We start from the raw sequence: 21050 nt of genomic DNA on the forward strand, positions 1-21050 counted from the left end.
CTGGAAATTTGATTTATCTTAAAAACGTTTATGGTGCATTCAGCAGTACTCAATCATAAAATAGAACATATGCCTTATATATAATCAACCGTTTTCAGGAGAATATAATGCAGAAAAACGAAGAATCTGTAGAAACTACATACCTGTGCATATCGCTCAGAATTAGCAACTACTATCTATTGATGGTTTTCCTTCAGCTCGCGCTCGCCATTGGTCTTGCAATTGCACTATCAAACTAGTATATAGTCATCGCGAAGTTTCTGTAGATTGGAGTCGCATTCTTCATCGCCTTAGATTTGTAACTATATTTTAAAAGCAGAATAATCAAATATTTTTCAGAGGGAAAATGTTTCTTTCGGAGTTGGAGCAATTATGTCGATATTGCGACCTTGCTTAATGTTTGCTTTTTTACGATGATTGGCCAGTTAGATTATTCACTTTTTCTTTCATATCAGAATGGCAATGTTATTGGTGCTGCGTTCATGATGGCTTGGTATATGCTGCAGATTATAAGGGCAAGCCTGCTTTTAAAAACCTCGTCTTAGTTTCTGAGACTAAAGGCTGACGAAAATATTGACTTAAAGGCCATTACCGAGATCGAGCCGGAAGATTGAGTACTAAAGATGATCATAGTTTTCGAATATGGTTTGTTTACCGTTTCATTTATTGTATTTACAATCGTTTGTATCAATCTATCTATGTATTGATGAATCACTTCACGGATAAAATAAATCAAGGAATTTAACGAAAAGAAAGAGTTATTTTCAACAAAATCAATAAAATAAATGAGGGAAGTGTATTGGGATAACATTGAGGCTTATGATAGGAAGTTTTTTCATAATTCTGAATCTATAAAATGGCCATAAATTGCATTAAAAAACGATTACAAAAGAAATAAAAAGTAGATTACCTAAACAATTCAAGGGGATTTATCTAAATATTAGATCAACAATAAGAATATGTAACTACTAAAACTATCTCTATCTTCTGCATATACTAATTACTTATTCCCATATGAATTTTAATCATTTTTGCATGGCACTCCTAAAATGCTTCATTGTTATTTAGAGTCCCTCAGTAATGTTCACTTTTTGCTTCCATTTTAGGAGGGTATGAGCTCTTGTTGTATCTGGTTTGCGTTGTTTAGGATCATCTTCTCTTGCTTCGAAGAACTGGTACTTTGGTTCGTCCTATCGAATTAACTTCCAGATGTTTTGCCCGATTTCAAGCACACTGCTTTCTTCAGCTCCTCCAATATTCACTGGCACTGTCACATCTGACTCCATGAGAAGCATTAAGCCGTCTACTGTATCTGAGACATAAATCAAGGAACGGGTTTGTTTTCCGTCTCCGTAGACTGTTAAAGGCTTATTTTACAATGCTTGAACAATGAAATTAGAAACAACTCTACCATCTGTGATGGAAAGTCTCGGGCCGAATGTGTTGAACAGTCGAGCAATCCGAACATGAATCTTCTTCCCGAATTCAATGCATAATGTCTATGCAATTCTTTTTGCTTCATCATAGCAAGCTCTTGGACCAATGGGATTCACATGCCCGAAGTAGGTTTCAGGCTGTGGACTAATCTCTGGATCTCCATAAACTTCGGATGTTGAAGTGGAGAGAAGTTTCGCCTTTTTCGCAGTCGCGAATTCAAGCATCACAAGTGTTCCTAAGAAGCCAGTCTTCATTGTGAAGATCGGGTCTATCCAATACTGATCTGGCGAGGCAGGGCAAGCTAGATGATAAATCTCATGCACCTCCGAGGTTATGCTCGAGATAAGTTCCTCGAGCTTGACACTAGCCAAGTCGAAGTTGATAAAATTGTATCTTTAATGCCCTTCCCATTGTTTCAAATTCTCCAAAGTTCCTGTGAATAAATTATCAATCACAGTGACTCGATTTCCGAGCTCCATTTGCTTGTCGACTAAGTGCGATCCAATAAATCCTGCTCCTCCTGTCACAATAACATGCTTTGCCATTGCTGAATTTATACCCAACCCCAACCCCAACCCCAACCCCAACCCCAACCCCAACCCCAACCCCAACCCCAACCCCAAACGGAATGCTCATTTTAATTAATTAAAATTCAATATTATTGAATATCAGACAGATTAAACTCAATGAAATGTAAATATGAATATGAATGTTAGAATGGATGAATATTTAGAAAGATCTCTCCACGAAAAGCTATAAATTGTTAAGCTCAACCGAAAGAATCTGCCAGATTTATACCAAAACGATATCCCCACATCCGTTCCGCTTTCAAGTAACGATATTAATATGAGGATGGCATCCATTAAGATAGAAACATTTTATCGCTTTACTCAACCTGTTCTTAGCCAATTCGATAGCCATTTTCAGCTTTCGGATTATATTTCTATGGGCAGTAATGAAGTGCTTTACCCTATTTGCTCTATCGTCGCATTCAAACAATCACAAACTTCAGCATAAATGAGAGTAAAACTAAAATTAGTGCAATGGGCTGAATCGGGAGGACTTCGATGCGTTCCACTAAAAATCAACGAAGGCATTGATAAAATTTAATTAATGCTCAGTTTATCGCATTGTGTCATCATTGCGGATTTAGATGAAAACTCAATGAAAAATTTACTTACAAATTTGTAAACAAAAGAACAAGTATCGAATATTGTGGAAATGGCAATTGCGAGAAATTTGCCTGTTTTGATGATTGGGGTTTCCGCGCTTCTCGAACTATAAAAATTATCATAGAGCCGAATCGAATACAGTTTACATCCCTCATTCGGAATCGGATCAGCTGAAGTTTACTTTAGTTATGACAATTAACTCCTCAAAGATTTAGAACTAACAACCCGACTAAATATATAAAATAGGAAGAGAGTGCTACGTCCACAAATATAAATCAAAATAGAAGGTTGGCATACACATGCAAATATCGCCATTGAAGGAACTATGGAAGGCAAAGACAAATCGAATGTGCCAATTTATATAGAAAGTAAGGCAAAGTCCTTATTTTTACTGTTGAGTGATCCAACACAATTCGAAAGCTAAGATTCTATTGCTTTGTGGCATAAGCTTATCATAAACTTCTCAAACATCTGCAAATAAAGATGCAAGCCAATCAAATAAAAAACTGTATAGAAATATTTGATCGGGCATAACAAAATATTGTTTGATTAGAATGATGAGAAAAAAGGGTACTATTGCATAGGGTGAAAAATTGCAATCCCAACCCCACCCCAACCCCAACCCCAACCCCAACCCCAACCCCAACCCCAACCCCAACCCCTATAGGCAAACTAAAATGATTAATCATAGAAAAATCAATTAAGTGTGAGAGATAATTTATTTTGTGATAGTTGATTTGATAATAGTTCAATTTTACATAAAAATAAGCTGACATATGCGTAAAATGAAGTATCTATCACTTTCAGAAACAAATATATATAAATTTTTAGTACAAAATGTTTAGAAAAATGTGTAATTCCATGCAAAAGCAACTCAAGTCACTGAAAATTAGTATATTAACTTTTATTTAAAAATGAGAATCATTCGAATTTGCTTTCCCATGTGCCTTATTTCCAATTAATGTACAGTTTCATTTACACATCTGTTGCTTATTTATATCTTTAAAGTTTGAAAGCCATTACACTTTCCATTTTCGGCGTGATACTGCAGTTCTGAAAATATCTTTTCCTTTATTTGATTGCTTTTGATATAAGCCCCTTCTCCAAGACATTCAGGTAAACTTTTTTCCATGTGATCCATCGCTCCCGTGAACTTAGATTCATTTTGCTTTTGAGAAACAGTAACAAGATTTCACAAACTATTTCGCGCTCAACAAATATTCTCTTACATGATCGAATTCCTGATATTATTAGGACCATAAATCTTCGGATTTCTGCTTATTGAAGCTGTTTTTTAATTCTCTTCAATAACAAAGAGAATAAAATACATAAATAAGAGCTCACATCATTGACATAGGCGATTGATATTTCGTATTTCGTAATTTTATTTGCTATTTTCATGCACTGCTACTCTGATAATGCGGCAACATACTGAGTTAGAGGATTCCTATAAATATGATTTAATCGTTGATTTTATCTTTTAAAGCCGGTTTTCAGCATTTTGGAGTAAGTATCCAGTAGTGTGAATCCCTTTTCGAGCTGGTTGCTATATTCTAAATACTCGATGATTGCATTGAGGACCTATTAATGCAAAAAATCTATTTTAACGAGAACTTCAAAGTTCTTCTCCTGCGAGGCAACGAATAACTTGGAAGCTAACTCCATTCTAACTTATTTGTCAGTGCTAAGGATCATAGTTGACAGAAAAAATACAAAATGCTCAAATAAAAAGTGTGGATATTGCCACTGACTTCGATTAGTAATAACCTAAACCAAAAAAAATCCAATTTTATTTTTGAGCCCATTTTCATTAGTTTGTTCTTCCGAGAATAATTGTAATGCTTAGGAAATGATCAGCTCGTGCCCTGAAAATAATGCGAAACATCCGTTTTCAGCAAGTGCGCATTGTAGCTAATGAATTATCTTCCATGTCACAGGGCCAAAAGCTGAATATCTCATTTCTTTTGATGATGTACGAATAATTCCAACTATGCTGAAGACATTTCTGCATATGCGTATCAATTCATTCTTATTGGTCCTGTCGTTTGAGATCAATTCACTAATACTGAGTTATTCAAAACAAGCTATTATCTCATCCCTGACTGCAGGCTTTTAGATTATGGTCCAGATAAAGCTATATAGGGAATTCAAACAATAGAATAAATGTCTTTGATTAGATTTCTTCTTTCTGCCAAACATATCTATAAACACTTTCTCTGCGAGCTACAACTTCTTTTCAACTGCATATAAAATGAAATGATAGATGTTGTCCTTGAGGGCGAGAAATGGGTTGTCGTTGAATATCTGCCGGATAGTACTACTGCTCTGTTGGAAGTAGCTCCCCTAAAATAGCCTAAACCACTGTTCCTAGCTAAACCTTAACCTGTAGAATCGGCTTTTTATTAATGTACACCCACTTCTCAAAATGCTTTCTCTGCAAGTTTCAAAACTCATTTGATTTTTTATTGCAAAATGCTGTATTCTCATCTTAAACTCCGCTTTACTTTACTGTTCATGTTCAAACAATAGTTTAATCTCGTCAATGATTTCAAGGAAAATCTGTGCGTTTGGCGAATTCTTGCTGTCACCCATTAGTGTAGTTCGGCAATAAAAACTCCACTCCCATGAGAAAGAAAGGCTTTCAGGATGCTATGTAGTGTTGGCAAATAAAGTATCTATAACAGTTTCAAAATTGTCAGCAATCAAAACATCCACATATTTTAAAGATTGGAAGTAGTTCGGATCGTCATGCGTAATTTGGAAGATGTCAATTATGCGAAATAAATTGTGAAAATCGCGGCTTTGATACCAAATCTCCCAAAACTTTAACAGCAGCTCCTCAAAGACTATTGAAAACTAAGTTTATTTTCTCTTATAAACATTTTTATGGATTTCATTCATAAATTTAATTTTTTCTTTTTTGTTGAGCTCATTTTCCTATTTAAAAAACAAAGTATTAAAGAGTTTTTCTGCTAAATGAGGTTGCTTAAGAATATTGGCGATCAAATCGTTGAACATCATGAAATTGGACTGTGCCCCAATACATTATCGAAACACTTTATCTTGATCCTCTTCAGTGAGTTTATAGTACAAATAATTATCCAAGGAATACTATTATTATCCTATCTTTTTGAATGCAGGCTTTTCAATTTCTTTGCTACCTTCGCTGATCTTATGGTATAACTTTGTCCATTGCACAATTGTCGCTTTTTACTAATTATTTGTTAAGTGAATTCGAATCATTTTCCGAAGAGAGTTATGCAAATGATCATTTTTTGCCAGTAACTGAGCAATCTATGAAATTTTATTTTTGAATATCAGATACTTCAGTTGAAAGTACGCTATGCAATCTTCCCAAGAATATCTGTTGCTGACAAGATTTTCCTTCATAATGTGTTCCATTGAGTAACTACTTGAGAAAATTTAGCTTTTTTTTAGCTATTTAATCGCAACTATTGCCCCATGAAAATCGTTATAGTACAGATCAATGTAAGCACTTTTTTTAGATAAATACAGTTATTTCATTTAGTTGCTCGATGTGTTGAAGCTCCCAAAGAAGGATTTCACAAATGTGCATTTCCCTGGAGTCTACTCAAGGAAGTAACTCATTCCGAAATCTAAGAAAATAAATCGTTTATTTTCCTCGCTCCAGCCGATGTTTTCAGGTTTAATGTCACCATGGATGATTTGAAAGGCATGGATCATCGACAAATTATGCAGAATGTGCTTGGAAAGAATTTATCTTTTCCCTGTTTCGTTGAGAATCTGCAAATTCTATGCGCGAGGGTTATAAGTACACTTTTACATTAGAAACTCAAGTTTGTTCTTAACGATAATTGCATCATACCCATAATGCTTATAGAAGACGGGGCCGACTTTCAAAGCAGAAAATAACTTTTGAAAAAATATTTCAGTTAAAATGGACTGGTCCATCTGACAATCGTAATCTGCAAAGATCTTTTTCGCGACGATCATTTTGCCTTCATACTAAAATTCATAAATTTTCCCAAATGAACCCGCTCCGATCGTGGCTCTACGAATTGAGAAATTAACAGTAGAAACAAAGATGCTTAAATTGTTCATGTAGTGCCCTAACTCAACCTGAATCTCCATTGAGCCTCCTTTCGATTTTATGATTGTTTTTCGGAAACTGGCTGAGTATTTTGGGTTGTATTCGAATCCAGCCTTATGCAAATTGAGTTTTGCTTTCTTGTAGAGATCTGAGTCCTCAGGGAACTTGGTCATATTTTGGTTGTATATTTACTCATATGGCGAAAGGATGATAGCTTTAGCAGGGTGTGCGATTTCTGGTTATAAAATCCCTTCTGCTTCGATTTTCTTTTAATTGAGCGACATCGGCCAAAATAATGCAATAATCGTATTCCATATTTTTAGAATATTAAAGAATACGAATAATATCCAATGCCAATTCTGAAAGCCATTTAAATTGAATTATCTCACAACTATACACAATACGAGGCTACAATTTCGTCATTGCCTTGAATACCCAAAATTGATAATTACGAGCTTAAAACAGAAATTGTTTCCTTTGTGTTTTTTTTAAATCCCTAATATAATTTTTATAATTCATTTGCGAGCCTATCGATAATAGGAAATTTAAATGTTTTCTAAAAAAAGATATTGAAAATTAATTTTAATTCGCATACATTCAGTCTCTTCCAATCAAATAATCCCATCCATCCTTCTTCATTCTTTAAATACTTTAAATATATCATTATAAACTCAGCAATGCGGATAAAAAGAGCAGAAATCACTCTCAGAAATAAATTAGAAACCATTCCAACTCATATATTACATCAAATGGAAACAAAGAATGAAGACGAGTAAACAATCATGAGTAAGTTTATATTACATATAGAAAATATCGATATTCTTGAACAACTCCAAAAAGTGGCGCAATGGTTGGCATTAGTGTTGCATATAAGTAAGATAAGTCGCTGATTTAGATCACATACCAAAATAAGGGCTGATTAGGAGTATGACCGAATCCCAACCCCAACCCCAACCCCAACCCCAACCCCAACCCCAACCCCAACCCCAACCCCAACCCCAACCCCAACCCCAACCCCAACCCCTAAGTCGTCTGGTATTAGGTACATTTAGTTCATCATAGAGATAGCAACTAAATAACAAATATTTCACAGCTTAAAAAAAGTAATGCTTTCAAACTACGATAAATGCGGATCAGTAAGAATTTCGTATAATTAGGCAGTAACCAAATATTTGATTGTAATACATTAACAGAAGCTCGCTGTCAAATAAGTTAAGTGGTGATTTAGTTTGGTAGTCAGGATAGGTGTCAATCACAGTGTTTGGCATTTCTGTCAAAAATGTCTTTGAGCTAAAATATCCATGTAATTCTATGCAAATCGAAATAAAGAATCCAAACCCTGGAGGTTGCCTGGTGTCTGAGCAAAAGCTATAAGGGCAGCAGGTCCTGGATTTATATAAAAGGTTAACTCTTCAGAAATTGAAATCGTATTGAAACAAAATCATCATAAGTGTATTATATATGTGAGAACTTGAATATATGTTTCAATGTGTCAAATTTATCGAACTTTTATTAAAGGAAATGCATTTGTTCATAGAAATTCGATAATTATATAAACAAAATGGGTTGCGCGGAAGGGAACTTAATGGCTGACAATATTGTCAGAACTCCTTAATAAAAAGTGGCACATCACGTTGATGGGAATATGAAGGTTTAGGGTCCCAAAAAAGCTCCTGAACCGAAAGTGGCATATCATGTTAATGGAAACTTGAAGACCTATAATCCCAAAAAAGCTCCTTAATCGAAAGTGGAGCATCGCGTTGATGAAAATTTGAAAATTAAGACTCCCAAAAAGGCTCCTTAATCGAAAGCACATCACGTTGATGGGAACTTGAATAATCCCAGAAAAGATACTTAATCGAAAGTGACGCATCACGTTGAGGAAAACTTGAATGTTGAGGATCCTAACAAACCAAATCTTATATTACTGTAGAAGACAATAAAGGATAAATAGCAAGAGATCGATGAGGAGACTCTCGAAAGATCCTCTGTATTTATGGAAGAATCAATAATATTCAAAAAGATCAAAGAAATTTTGCACAATCTCTGTTACACGGAAGAAGATATCAGTGGAACAATGGATGAGGTTATTGACATGATCATCAAGTGCAATACGGCGGAAACTGAGGGAGAAAAAGTTAAAGTGGAGAATTTTATGAAGGCAAAGCAGAAATAAATATAAAGCGGCTGCAGACACTATGATCGACTTGTTGAATGCTATCAAGGCACTTCAGATGGCATTAGCCAATTCAGTAAGTCAAGGATTTATCATATGCTGGCCAACTCCGTCAGAAACAAATTTAAGCCTTCAGATCTTAAGCAATTGCCTTATAAGGAATTGTCGTCTGAGTAATTAAACGAATTGGTTGGGCTTTAAAACATTGAATGTAATGCTGGGAATTTTGGGTAAAAACTGAACCTTAAAATCTAACAAATTAAATAAACGACAAAATAGATATGGGAAATGCTATAAAACTGCTTTGAAATTTATGCCGATGATATAAAATCCTTCAAATATGATTTGAGCCAAAAGTAAGCTCATAAAGCGGCAGAGATTTCAAATAAAGCCTGCGAATACTACGATAAGGGTATCTTCGTGCTTCTGATTTATCTGGCAAAGTCATACAAGAGCCTCGAAGCCAAAGAAGTATCCTCCACTGCAGAAATCCAAAGTCTACTCGAGCGAAGGTTGGAAGAAATCGCCAAAAAGTATCCTCCTGGCTAAATCTTAAGGAAAAACTAATTTTCAAAACCACTGTCCGACATTCAAATACCGAATAAATTACAGAAGATAACAGAAGACACAACCACGATAGCAAAAGCAAGACTGCCTCTAAAATTAAAGCCAATCGAACTCAAAGAGTCAAACGATAAAAGTTAGCAGTTAAAAATTGTGCCATAATTGCAGACAAATGCCGCCTCTAACTTTGCAAACAAAATATATGAACTCAATAAACTTTTCTCCAAAATGAAATCTGTTGCCAACTATTATCAATAATATCAACGCAAATGCGAGCAACTCGTAAAAGGCTGTCTGACTCTCTCAAAAAGAAACGATCCGGAAGGGAAAATAAGCAAAAACTAAGGGCTGATTTGCAGTTACTTTGAAATTGTAAATCCTTTAGCAAGTTCCTAGATGCAATCAGAACAATTCCTTAGGGCAATCGCAAATGCAATGAATAAGCGAAGAAGCGAAACAATTAATTTCGCAATGGAGGAACATAAGCAGCATTTCATTAGCTTTGTGTTGGATCGGAAACTCAAAACAGAATAAAAGAAATAAAAGGAAAGAACATAAAAAATTGATTAATGGTTAAAAGATGCATCTAAGAATACGCGTTCATAGGTTTACAGAGCAATAGTACTGTTTCAGTGCTTCAAAGAAACCGAGATGACGGCCTTATACGAAACATTAAAGAGCGATGATGAGAATTAATTTCAAGCATATTTGAAGGCAGATACACAGGAATACCAATAACTATTAAGGTGTTCAGCCACTATTTATCTCAAATACTTGGAACTCAAAGAGTTATTTCGAATTGGCTCTAAAAATGGATAACGAGCTGTCTAAGTGTAAAAATTAACGAACTTATTATTTGGGAATCGAAGCTATGAAAACGCACAGTTATTACTAAAATCCGCAAAAATGCATGAAAAACATGAATAACAATACAAACTCGAGCAATTATAACAAACAGAATAATTAAAAAGCTATAAATTTCTGTAGTAAGCTCTATCGAAGGCCAAAGAAGCCAACCTATCTGACCCAATGATCGCATCCCACATTGAGATAGCAATAGCTCAGAGTCTGTTACTGCAGTCCGAAAGTAATCACGGAAAAGCTAAAGAAATAATTGAGCGAAACATGAAAATTTTTAAGTAGAAAGAAGATCTGAGTAATATGCTTCTCTGCGAAATTTTCCTCGTAGAATGCATTCTCTATTAAAACGGATTTGAAGAGTTTCAGCGGCAATATGAAATTGCAAAGAAGATGGCAAAACACAATGGATTGTAAATAAAAGGAGCGTAAATAGGAAAGGCTTAATTTAGAATAGCTGGGCATCTATGGCAGCACCACAAACAATACAAACCTTCAGAATACGCTTCGATATTCGATAAGCATTTCAGGATTGCGATCAAAGAGTTTCCACTGAGGCTGTAATCATTTGATGTATCGCCTTTTGCAGCAATCCTATAAGAATTTGAAAAGCTGCAACTTCCTAAAATTTAAATGAAAACAATCAAACTTAATTGTAAAAATGCTCATACAAAAGCAATCAAACTTATTGCGAATTACTGTAGTATGCCTCATCTACAATTTCTTAATTTAAGTAAATAACACATATATTTAGGCAATAATCAAATTACTAATGAGGGATGCGAGTATCTGAGCAAAGCAAATTGGAAGAGCCTACAATCCCTAAATTTAAGTAAAGAGCACATATATTTAGGCAACAATCAAATAACCAACGAAGGATGCGAACACCTGAGCAAAGCAGATTGGAAGAATCTGCAAAATATCTATTTATGTAATACAAAAATTAATTTAGGGAAAAACCAGATCAAAGATTCTAAAGGTGCGAAATAGATACTTAATTTATCATTCTCTTCAGCTGAAATCTATATAAGTGCGCAAAAAATATAACTATTCAAATGAAGAATATCGGATATGTGATGTTTACTTTTTATAAAACTTATTAATAATAATACAAATTATTAAATGTTGTGTTTGCTAATGTTTATATTACTTACTAATTTGTCTTTTCCTTAAATATTGCTTCAATTTGTACTTTGACCAAATAGTGTCGAATTATAGCCATGTTTACTATTTAATCATAAATTTGATATTGGAAATAGAAAAGCAAAGAAAGTAAGCACTACTTTAATTTCTCATTATAATTTGGAGGTGATAGGTATCAATTCTGATAGTGCCGATGTTTAATTCATACTATGAATTGATAGTGGACTGATAGTGGAATTATGATTATGAACTATATATAAATTATGAATTCTTTGATCACATCGATTGTTATTATGCCACAAATAGTATCATTGCTTTTTCATTTCTCTCGCTTTATTCTAAAAAACACGTTTATACTAATCTTCACGAAATGTGACTATGAGCAAATTTGGGTTTGCAGGATTTCTTTCTATCTGTACTTTGTGTTTTTGCTTTTGCTTGGAGCCTTTGCCATTAGAAATATTGTTAGGTGGGCTATTGCCAATGGTTTTATTTGTTTTGGAACTTGTTGGGTTAAAAACGTGACTTTCATTTAGTTTTGGCGGCTCTTTTGTGATGGCTTTGCTAGTCATCGGTTGAGGGTTTTGTTTTGGAGGCTCTTTCGTGCTGACTTCGCTATTCATTGGTTGGGGGATGATGAATTCCGATTTGAGATTAGTTTTATGCTATGCTTTGTTTTGATCTTATATTTTGAGAGATTTATTTTTTTAACTTTTTTTCTGATTGTAATTGTTTTCATTCAAGTTTCCATCATTCTGTATGATTTTTTGGCTGGTAATTGTGCTGTTCTCTGCTTATCCGATTAACTATGTGTGGGATTTTTGAAGTCTGTACAATTATAAAAAAGACAATAAAGCTGACAATATGATGCTCCCTCCTTGGACATAAATGGTTATGGCTGTCCCCTCATCAATCAATGCGAATATTGCTGGGTCATTTTGGTACTGAATGTTCGCATACAGAAGAATGTTTAAAGGAGTTGAGCAGAGCAAGTAAATGACCAAACCGATGAAGGCGAACTTGCCTTTGAAGATTGCGAATTTAAACTCATATGTACAGACTATTAAAGCAACTGCTATGTCAATGCAACTCATTAGGATGAGCTGTAGCGTATTGTCTTCATAGAAAGCGTTGATGGTTCCTCGCAGCAGGGGTCGGACTCCGAAGAGGATTGTCATCAGCAAAGAGCAGGGGCCAATTCTGAACATATTATGCAGGAAATATTTGAAATTCGCCTTGTATTCCTCATAGAGCAGTGGGTAGGCGACGAATACCAAGATAAAGAAGGGAAAGAACAGAATGACTGAAGCAGAAGAGTAGATTTTCTCAACGAAATGCAAATGATAGAAGAAATTACTAAACTGCCGAAACCCTAAAAAGATGAATTCTCCAATGTTATCTTAAAATAGCATAATGAGCAAGCATCCGTTGAAGGACATTGCCCGCAAGTACTTACTAATGCAGTGGTTGAACAAGAGTTTGAAGAGGCCTTTAATAATAGCGAACTGAATGATTGCAATCGGAACGGAATGGAAGAGATAGTCGAATGCATTTTGAGTAATCGAATCCCCCTCCCTTTTCAGCCACAAATACTTTAAATTAGCTCTGTCGTTGTAGAATGCCAATTATTTTTTTGCATTCACGAGAAAATCAATGTTCAGTATATTCATTTAATCCTTTGCTGATTCAATAAACTTCGCGAATTACAAAACTTAATGCATTGTGCCTTTATAGTCGTTTTTTTGATAGCCATAAAACGAGTAGTCGGCTTTTAGCAAAAGCATTACTTTGAATTTGCAGGGTCGTAAAACTGACAGCAGTCCCTTGATATTATTTAAGACTTAAACCTCTGCCTATAAGGCGCATTCGACGTTTTATTACATAGAATAATACAATGAGCATTTTGTACAATTGGAAATCGTTATTGAACATGCACTGCATTAGAATTGACAAAAGTTTGCGCAACGGGTCTTATCTTGTTTCGAGTACTATAGGCAGGGTTTTAGCTATGATTATGTTTATGTTTATGCTTATGGCTATGGTTATGATTATATTGTAGCAATTTCGGGGATTGTTGGAGTGGGTATTACTGTTGGCGGATCAGGGATTACTACTGGATCTGGGACTACTGGTGGTGTAGTGGGTATTACTATTGGTCGGTCGGGTATTACTGTAGAGTAAATAATGACAGTTGGAAGGGGGTAAGGACTTGGCGATATAAGATTCAAAAAACAAGTTGAATTATTTACTAAATAATAACCATACCTGCATTCAGTACATTTAAAGTCAGATTCCTTCCTTATGCAGTTTGACGGCATATTACTAAAAAAGTGTATACTTTCATGGCTTCCAACTATAAACTACTGTGTTTTCTCGACCAATGTTAGTGCATAGATACCGGCGATAAAAGGCAGATCTGCGACATATGTAAGACTGACATTATTGTGGCTTGTCAATGTAGCAAAACCTTGAGAAACGGAAATCATCTATTTCCTATCAGCTGTTATTTTAAATTTTTTGAATGGTTCACCAAGGGCAAAATATGACCTAACAGTAGTGCGGAGAATATATTAGCTTCCATTGTATTCATATATAAAGGCCCTGAATGTATTATTGCTTACGGTTAGAACGAGTGTGTTAGATACAACCGCTATGTCGGCTTCGTACTGTATCGATTGCATTAAAAATGTGTTATAAAGCACATAAGATTCATTAATCTTTTTGTAAGTTTTGAGGCTTCTGTCGTTGGTGGTTGCTACTAAGTAACTGCCATCGTGAGAAAGGTCGATGTCTCCCAATGTGTTGAAGTTTGTGATAGCTTCTTTGTACACATACATATTCCTTTGATTGTCAAAGTAGTAATGATCGACAGTCGATGATAAGCTGCAGACTATCAAGCTCATTTCATCTTCAGCCATAATAGCTTGGATAAAGGTCTGTGATGTCCTTATGACTTGGTGAATCACGAAGCTATTAATATCGAATTTGTATATTTCTATAGAATTTGTCCGAGTGGTCGTGAAGGAGGAGTAATTCGACTGAATGAACAGTCCAGAGATGGATTAATTACCTTTAAACTACTCTAGGAATATATAGAGCCCAAGCTTTCTTTCGTACACCATCACAGACTTGTTGGAGCATGCCGCAACCATATACTTGCCATCAAAGGATGCCTCTAAACTTGAGAAAGTTGTAGGAAAATTTTGTTGATACGTCATATTCATACAGAGCTGTCGCGCAAACAAAGTTGCACCAATGATGATCATCATAAAGAGTTTCGAGTTATTTTCCATTTGGAACTTCAATATCATATAATAAATTATAGTGAAGGTTAGGCTATGATGAAATAAGCTGGACTCCTAATTAAAATTATACTGATTGACCTATCTTTCTCAATTAGGCCATCAAAATACAATTGTGGCCAAATGTGACTCTTAAAAATCAATATTTGGTATTGATTTTATAAAGTGTAATATCTTTATGGAAGTTTTATCGTTCATTTATTCTATATTTATTCGTGATTTATATATTTATATAAATAAGCTAGAAGAAAGGCCATAAAAATGTAGCACTCAAAATTCTCGGCCAGAGAAATAAATTAACTACTCTTATAGACCCCCATATCTTCATAAAGATTATTAATTTGGTAACTGAATATTCGTTGAAGAAGAAAGGTTCGGAAGAGATAGTCCTTTGGAAACACATCAGTAAAAGTGTCCAATTCAGTATTTTATTGTATTTATCTATTATTTGCTCATTAGGTACATCTACAGTCAATTCTATAAAGCAATGCTCAGAGATAGTGGACTGGTAGCTATCAATTTATCTGTTCATTGTCGATGCTTCACTTTCAAAATTATACTTTAGAGTGTGAAGAACTATACTCAAAATAAGAACTGATAAAATCAAACATTCGTAAAGTAAATAATCTTTCAAATGTAAATGGATGGATAGGTAGACGTATTTAAATAAATTCATGTCTGCCACAAATATTTTACTTTAGGCTAAACTGGGCGATTCATCGTTTTTCTAATCTGTTGCGGTTTCGTCATGTTTTTTATGTTCTCAGAAACGATGTCCCTATCTTTTATGGTTTGAGTACAAGGCGATTGAACTTATGGTGAAGGCGATGGTTCCATTACGAAGATAGGGCCGATATTTTATCTTTCTCATTTATTAAAACTATTCAATAGCTAAATAATATTGTTCTTTATATTTATATATAAACATTGCGCAGTCCGCCTTAGTTCAGACAGATGTCGGATAGAAAATTCAAAATCGGGCAATTCATCGGAATTGTCGTCGGAGTGATAACCGGCTCCGCTCTCATTAATATTGCAATTGGAGGAAGAAGAGCCCCTCAACACATTCCTGAAGCAGATCAGCAGCAGTTACAGCAAGTCCATTTACAACAAGGGGTTTTCGAGCAGGCTTTATCCGGGACATCGAAATGATAGTATATACGCCGATTCATTAGTTGGGCAAAATTGGGGATCATACTCTGTACTGATAACTATCAACGTAATATGTTTTATCGTATAAAGAGAATTATCTTACTTTCTATAGTAAAACTTTCGATCCATTACTTTCCATACATTCTCAATTTTTAAGCTGAAAATGTTTCGCTGTGAATAATCTGTTGATTTCGTAATTGTCATTTGATATGTTTTCATATTTTAGAGACATAGTTTGAGTATAAGGCGATTGAGTAGAAAGCGGTCGAACTTTCAGTGGAGGCGATGGTTCAATTAAATTAAAATAGGGTCAATGTTTTATCTTTCTCAGATATCAAAGACACTGAAATATTTCAAGCTTCATTAGTTTCATGCTATGATTGTATGCATATGTAATGCTATAATTGTATGTATGTATCTGTAATGTATTTTAATAAATGTGATCTTCAATAATTCAGTCAACTCATTGAATATTTAAGAATGAACTCCCTCGAAAAACACTATTTTACAGAGTTATCACTTGTCGCATAGATCCTATATAACTCAGTCCATAAACTACAAACCCACCAAATCCATCAAATACAACATTTCACTAATTCGTAACAAGACATATACACATGCAATTTCATTGTGAGACAACAGAAAGAACATGAACAACATGAACAACATGAACAACATGAACATCATGAACATCATGAACAACATGAACAACTAACACCCACTATAAATAAACATTAATTTTGCACAGTCTACGAACTCAAACTAATCCAAATCCAATCCCTCCTCAAATTCTATTTGATTGAATATTACCATGTCTCTTCGCCTTACTATTTGACAATCGAACAAATCTGTGCTGGTACTTCTGATTTGGCAAGTATAAAGTCATCAGAAACGTTGAATAATCTGCCTAAGCTAATTATCGATTAGTTTTGGCTGGACTGTAAGAAATATTTGCCTAAGAGAGTAGGAACTACTTATCTTTTGAGTGATGTCGCGGAGAGTAAGCTGTTGCAGATTGAGGAAATATTTGGGAATCGAATTATTAGCAATTTGCTGCAGTACTCTAAAACAGGGACAAAATTAAATATCAAATAAAAACAATAACAATAGCAGAATAGTAGTAGTTATAAAGTCGATCTTTCAGAGGAACTGCTGAAATGCCTATAGAAAAATCAGATACTTTTCAACAAGCTACTCACAACTAAGGAGTACTTGAAAGTTGAAATGTTGAGTGTTGTGATTTATCGGAGTCTACATCAGCAACACTTATACAAGGCTATATATGAGGAGAGATGGGGAAAGACGGGATTCGAATTGGAGGAGAGAAATTGGATAAAGGCATACCAGAATAAGATTCGGAATCTAAAGAAAATGGGCAAAATATGAGGATGGGATGGTATGGTATGGTATTGGTAACATCAGTATAATTAGTAAATAGTAAATGGGTATGAGTATAAGTATAAATAGGAAATGTATAATTAGTAAATAGTAATAGATAACCACGCATATGAACAAAATAAGTACACATATAAATCGATAATTAAACATATATAAACAAAAATCTATCTCTCCATAAATTTAAATATCAAAGCGTTGAAAAATACTAAATAAATGCGAGCAGCATATGCATGCTTATATTTTGTCATTTATTCCTACACATTTTCATGGAATGTGAGTGCAGTTTATCTAATCAGCATTCGTATTATTATTATAGTGCCTATTTGCATATAGATAATACAAACATCCCAATTATTTGCATTTCCTGTTAAATTGTTAAATTAACCATTATTTGGATTTCCTGATCAATTAGTTACAGCTCAAGATGGTGCATATCCCATAGAATTCATTGATATTCGCTTCCCTTGGCGGCATCCTCCTTGGTTTGGCTACAACCCTAAACTATGCGATCCGTGGCAAAGTAACAGGCATGTCAGGCATCGTATATGGCCTCGTCTCGCTCAATAGAAGTACCAGTATCATAATAACCTCAGCCGATCTTCCAGAGAAACTGTCAATAGTGGCAGGCATGCTATTTATCTCCTCAGTATTTTATTTAATCTTCCAAAACTAATCGTATCGAGGTTTTACGCCATTTGGCCCATAGATGGCAATCAGCGAATGGACAACCTATATTGGGTTTGGGCTATCAGGCTTATTGGTAGGTTTTGGGACCAAACTGAGCAATGGATGCACGAGTGGTCATGGTTTGTGTGGTATTTCGAGATTTAGTATTCGGTCGATTGTCGCAGTTGTGGTTTTTTTGAGTACTGCGGTTGCTGTGAGCACATTTGCCAGCTATGTAGGCATCAAATGGATTGTTGATGATGAAAGTTTGTCGCCTGTGATTTAATATAACCACCAAATATCTGCCATAATCTTCGGGATAATTGCATTGGCCTTATTCTTCATAGGATTCCTCATTGCAAAACGCAACTCAGTAAATCAATAAAAACAGTAAACATTCAACAGTAGGAAACAACTAATCGATCAATTAATTGTGTTTTTTGTGGGGGTTATATTCGCTATTGGCCTCATGGTATCGGGAATGTCTCGCAGATCGAACATTATAGGCTTCTTACAACTCAGTTAGAACTGGAATCCCTCTCTGCTTTTTGTATTAGGCTGTGGACTCGCTGTTAATGTTATTACTTTCTCGTATATGCGCAAAAGAGAGACAAGCTTTAATGGCAATAAAGTGTTTGATCCGAAGAATAAGGTTATTGATTGGCAATTGGTTGTGGGAGCATTATGTTTTGGAATTGGATGGGGTATTGGAGGGCTGTGTCCTGGACCTTTTATTGTGCTTTTTGCAGTGTTTACAGTACCTATTCAGATTATATGGGGAATATTTTTAGTGGTTGGTATGATTCTTGCCAATAAAATTGCCGAAAGGATTACTACGAAGTCAAATCCACTCTTGGGAAGGGCCTATGGCACAGACACAGATAAAAATAAAGGAAAAGGATCCATCTAAAAATTGATTTGATATTTGCCGCGATGTAATGCGAAATCTGAGAATCAATTGCAGAAATATATAAAGGGAAAATGTTAATCTTGTAGATAATATTATAACTTCAGTAAAACCCTGCATTCCCCAAATGGCCTGATGACTAAATCGGCCCTTCTCCCTCTTCCCCCTCTCCTTCTCGCTCCCATGGTTCAATTTAATATCGAGCCTATTTCTTCTCCTTGATCTTCCTATTTTTCATGTGATAATTCCTATTGAAGGCAATCAATGAGCTCTTATCACAATCTTATAGCTCGTAGCTTTGATGATGTTGCGATGCATTTAAAGTGCACTAATTGTTGTGAGATGCATAGTGTGTGGCATTGTGTGAGATATTGCCTGTGTGGTGGGAGGTGTAGATGCGCCGAGTGAATGCGACAGGAGAGATCCGACATGGCTCTAGTCTATGATATATGAGTGATGTACAGGTGCTCATGCAATCTTCGTAGTTCGGTCTTCTATTTGATATTTGAGTTTGGGGTTTTGTCGAATGCAATGTATAAGCTGGTTAGTTACTTCATGCGTGTTTTTTCGCTGGTATTTTTGTTTCTAATTATATTGCCTGTATTGTTCATTCCATTTATATTTTTCGTATTGCCCGTATTGTCGGTATTGTCGGTATTGTCTGTATTATTCGTATTGTCGGTATTATTCGTATTCCCCTTATTAGTATTACTTGCAGTATTGTTTGCAGTATTGTTTGCAGTATTACTTGCAGTATTGTTTGCAGTATTGTTTGTATTATTGTGAGTGGGTTGGGCTAGATATATCTTGGTGATTCTTAATGATCTTTGATTGCCATTGGTAGACTTCTCTGAGCTTTTTAAGATTTGTTTGCGGTATGATTAATGGTAGTGATCAGAGACAGCTTCATCAGCAACAATAGTATTCCCTGTAGCATTCTGCATGTTCACATCATCGGTATTATTATAATTATTGACTTTTTTAGTTATGCTGCTGATACTCAGAGTATTACTCTTATTACTCACATTGTTACCATTATTGTGACCATTATTGTGACCATTACTCTGACTACTATTATTGTGGCTATTATTGTGGCTATTATTGTTACCATTACTATTAGCACCGCTACTATTCTTTCTCATAGAAATATCGAAACCGTTCGCAGTGACCTTCATAGCCGTAGTATTACGCTTATACTTCTCATGGATATAAGCCGAGAACTAAGCATGAGCATCCTTCCTTTTCTTCAGCTAGGACAAGTAGTTTATAGTCTTAGTCAGCTTGTTCGCATCTTGGCAGTTCGGGCCATAAACATTGGCAGCTGTGAGATCTAATGGTCGGTATTTAGAGTTGCTTTTGTGATTGATTTGAACTTAGTGCTTCGACCATTTCACAGCTGCTGATTGTCGCTCATATTCTTATTTCTGTGAGGATGGTAGTTATAGTTCCTATAGTTCTTCATCCTCATATTTTGGAATGTGTTGTTTTTGTTGCTGTTGTTAGTACTAAGAATGAAGCTGTATATTCTCTATGCCATACTGATCCAATTGGTTAAGTATTGCCGATTGTATAGGTAGCTGCTAATTGTCGATTGTGCTATGCTTGATGTGTTTTGTATGACGGGAGTTATTGTTGTGGATGTTTGGCATGTTTAGTGGCCTTGGTATTTTTGTGATGTTTAGGGTCATTCGTTTTTTATGTGATTTGCTGCTTGAATATGGCGATGGAGAAATGGTTAGGGTACTTACTTTTAGCATAGGATGAGTTTTCTGCATTACTATTATTATTATTATTATGTGAATATTGGGTTGTATATTATGTGAGTATTCTACATATCAATATAATGTAACTGCTGTTGCTGTATTGTAACTACACTCTTACTTCCACTGTACTGTAATTGTAACTGTCACTGTAACTACAATTAAAATAGTAGCTATGTTTCTGACTGTAACAATAGCACACATTCATTCTACAGACATATTTAACAACTGTGTAATAATTATAAATGGTAGATTGCTAAGAATCATATCGCAGAATGGAAGATATCCTTTGGCAAATTGACAATGTTAGTATTTCTTTTGATGATATCTGAAAAAGTTGTCTGCTTGATCTCTTGAATGACTGCTGGTGGATAAGCGCTCTCATACCAAAATCTATCGCCATCTCTTATATTTCTGAATGCTTGCCCCATAATTGCACAGCC

At 35.0% G+C, this 21050-nt stretch overlaps 1 pseudogene; it reads right to left on the reverse strand.

The window, feature by feature from the left end:
* Window positions 1–1025: 1025 nt before the first annotated feature.
* On the reverse strand, window positions 1026–1982 carry LOC148298935 (UDP-glucuronic acid decarboxylase 1 pseudogene; annotated as a pseudogene).
* Window positions 1983–21050: the final 19068 nt, after the last annotated feature.

This window comes from Brachycentrus maculatus, unplaced genomic scaffold (genome assembly GCF_059751285.1).
Source record: "Brachycentrus maculatus isolate JH-2025_06_01 unplaced genomic scaffold, ASM5975128v1 h1tg001487l, whole genome shotgun sequence".
In the NCBI taxonomy this organism is placed as follows: Eukaryota; Metazoa; Arthropoda; class Insecta; order Trichoptera; family Brachycentridae; genus Brachycentrus; species Brachycentrus maculatus.